Here is a 3,713-nt window from a genome sequence, read left to right as displayed (position 1 = left end):
CGGGCCGGGGGCGGAGTCGGGGCCGGGAGCGGAGCCGGGGCGGGATCTACCGCTCAGAATCTTGTCTTTCTTCCTTCCTCCTCCTGCCCTCAATCTGTCTGTCTTGTTTCTGTCTCTGTGTGTCTCTCCCTCCCTCTCCCCTTCCCTCCCTTCTTTCTCCTCCCTCTCTGTCTTTCCCTTCTTCCCTTCCTCCTTCCTTTCTTCCTTCCCTCCTTACTGCCTCCCTTCAAGCCTTCCCTCTCTCTGTTCTTCCTCCCGCGTCTCCCTTCCTTCTCCTCTCCCCGTCTCCTTCCCTATTTTTTGCCTTTTCTTTTTTTACCCTTCCTCCTTCCCCCACTCTTCCTTTCTTTCCACTTTCCCTGGCTTCTGTTTCTTCCCTTTTACAATATTGACTGAACCAGCAAACTCAGCACATTGGTGACTGAAGATTCTAATCTTAAAAAAAATCTTATGTGCTGATAGGTGAAGATTTCCAGATGTCTCGACTGTCTTTACTTCTAGCTGTATGGTGCTTTGTCTGTTTTCAGATAAGCTCATAATTATAGTCTCCTCTTAAGAAAGGATCTGTTATCAGTCATTTATACTTCAGGAAGAATTTGGACCCATGAATCACCTCTCCCAGGAAGATTTGTAGCTTTACCTTGAACTTCAGCGGTGAAATTATAGGCTTATATTTTAGGACCCTATTGTTGGCAAGTGATAGAAACCAATTTAAATTATTTCAAGTAAATGAAAAGGGATTTATTGGTTTACATGTCTAGGAAGGGCAAGAATAAAACTTGCCAGTCTTGCCAGAGGGAAGACAGGAACCAAGGATGTAATGCTGTTGACTGGCATGCCAGCTCTTTCTCTCTCTTGTCTCTCTGTCTCCGTCTTCCCCCTTCTTTCCTATGTGGCTGGAAACATGGCCACCATCTGCTTCCGAGGCCTCTTCTTTATAGTGTCCTGACCAATTGGGAAAAAGATCTCTTCTTGTCAGTTTCACCTGGAAAACAGTCCCAGGGAAGGACTCTGATTGGCTTGGCTTGTGTCACATATTTTATGGGACAGGGGATGAGAGATTGATTTAGCCTAGATGCCAAATCTACCTCCCAACCCCTTTGGCCAAGAGAAATGGAGTCTGTGATTGGCAGTCCCTGCCAGACTTCTATGGTTAGCCAGGGAAGATGAGATTCTTCATGAAAGCTAAAAGTGTATGTCTATTATTTCCCTGCAACAAGCCTCTCTGGTGTCCATGAGGTAGAGATCGGGCTGTAGAAAGAGGGGTTGTGTTGGGGAAGAGACCTGCTGGTCTGAAATCAAGCCAGCAAGGCCCCCTAAGCATACGGCAACGCTTGGTTTCAGCTTTTCAGCCATTGTCTATAACTTATTTTGCTTTAAGAAGAACCACTATGTCAACTCCCACTGTGGGTCTGGCCTCTATTGTGGCATTGCCTTGCTCCAGGCTCAACCTGTGGGTTTACCTGTCTGCTCCTCATCACCCTGTGTACCTCATTGGTACTTATAGCATCTGGCACAGTGACTACTACTGTCCAAATGCCCCTCAGAGGAAAAAGGTCTGGTGAACTCATCCATCCTATCGAGTTAGTAATTTCCCTTCCCTCTCAAGAGTGATTTTACACAGGTCACAAAGTGGTCACAGCAATGGAAAGTGAATAAGAGCATGAAGCAGAAAACACCTTCCAGAAAAAAGTTCCTTAACGTGGAAGTTCCTTAACATGGAAGTTCCTGAACGTGGAAGCCCAAACTCATCTGGTTTTAAATTCCCAGTATTAATACCATGAAGGCACATAGAAGGCACCAGAAAATGCTAGTTGAGCTGTATGGTCCTGGTTCGGGCAGACTCCCCCAGAGATTTCTGCCTGCTGCCATTCATGTCCTCCCAGTGAATGTGGAATGGCCTGGAGACTGGCTTCAGAGCAATAGAACATGGCAAAGATGATGGACGTCACTCCTGTGATGAGGATACGTAAGACTTCAGTCTTGCTTGCCGACTGTCTCTCTTGCCTTCTTGCCTTGCATGTTTTGATGAAGCAAGCTTCTCCATGCTGGAGAAGCCCATGTGACAAAGAGCTGAGACCGGCCCCCAGTTGACATCTGGCTACAACTGAGGCTGTCAGTCCAAAAGCCTTGAAGGATTGAATCCTGCCAGCAACCGTGTGAGCTTCAAAGTGGATCCTTCCTCAGTGGAAAGTTCAGATGAGACCTCAGCCCTGGCTGACATCCTGATCACAGCCCTGTGAGAGACCCAGAAGCAGAGGACCCAGTTAAGCTGTGCCCAGACTTCTCCCCACACAGAAAATGGGAGCTAATACATGTATGTTTGCTTAAGTCACTAAGTGTTGGGGTAATTTGTTACATAGGAATACATGGCTTATACAAATATCATTTCAAGCAGGGAAACTTTCTAAGCATGCCACATATCAATAAGAAGGACTAAAGTGACAGTAACAACAGCTACTGTTAATTGAGCAGTTGCCTGTGCAGGGCATTTGGTTAAGGCGATGAATACATCACCCCTTTGTATCTGTATTCTGGTCTGTGGGAGGAGTGCTGTTATCCCTATTCCACAGGTGAGGAAACTGAGGCCTGGAGAAGTCAGGTGGCTTCTGCAAAGTCACACACCTTGCCTACCTGGAATTTCAATCCATGTCTGCCTACCTCCAGACCCTACCTTCTAACCACTATGCCACATTGCTCTTGGAAAAGAGGGCTAGGTCATCTCCAACGACCCTTCCTGCATGTTTAGAATCATGTTAAATTAAAACAAATTCCAGAGAAGATGCGTGTGCTCCTATATGCAGGTTTGTGCATTGAAAAAGATCAGAAGATAATTTAAAGAATGGAAATAGGCTAAGCACAGTGGCTCACACCAGTAATCCCAGCACTTTGGGAGGCCAAGGTGGCAGGATCACTTGAGTGCAGGAGTTTGAGACCAGCCTGGCCTGGGAAACATGGAGAAACCCCATCTCTATTCAATTAAAAAAAATGTAAAAAAGAAAAAAAGTAAAGAACGGAAATAGTTGTTATTTGCTGTTTACGGATTTTTGTGGGTCTAGAGGAACTAAATATACAAGGAGAAATTGACAAATAAAACACGACTGCTTAACTCATTGGAATAGCTCTCTAATGGTGAAACTTCAGATTTTGGAATACCTGGGTAGGGGGAGGATCCTGAACTGGGCTGTGAAGGGGAGGTTTCTTGGCAGCAACAAGCTGCACTGCAGGAGGAGATGGAGCCACTCTGCTCATGTGTATTTGCTGGCAGAGGAGGAAGAAGATGATCTTGGGGAGAGGACCAGGCAGGCTCTGCACTTTGGTTAGTCCTACCTGGAGTCCTACATCTACTCTGCCGGCCTCTGTCGGTGCCCTTGCAGCCTGGTTTCCCTCGTTGAGGAGCTAGAATGGTTGCTTTCTTCTCCAAGGGTGGCCCAAGCCTCACATATGTATCCCTAAATCCCTAGAAGGCAGCCCCCAAAACTCTAGGGCTGAATAACTTAGAGAACACTGTTGGCACCTGTTCCACATCTGCCACCTGCCTGGATCCTGAGCTCAGTGTCCTTTCTGCCACTCCGGAAGGAGGATGTATTTGCCCATCTTAAAGAGGATGGTTCTGAGGTTCCATAAGGGCAGGGACTGCCCAAAGCCACACAGCTGGGATTGACCACAGGTCTTCATGTTCCAGGGCCTTCCCCGGGCTTCCACTGCCAGGG

The sequence above is a fragment of the Colobus angolensis genome, unplaced genomic scaffold (assembly GCF_000951035.1).
Source record: "Colobus angolensis palliatus isolate OR3802 unplaced genomic scaffold, Cang.pa_1.0 Scaffold251, whole genome shotgun sequence".
NCBI lineage: Eukaryota > Metazoa > Chordata > Mammalia > Primates > Cercopithecidae > Colobus > Colobus angolensis.
Note: the sequence above shows the minus strand (reverse complement) of the source record.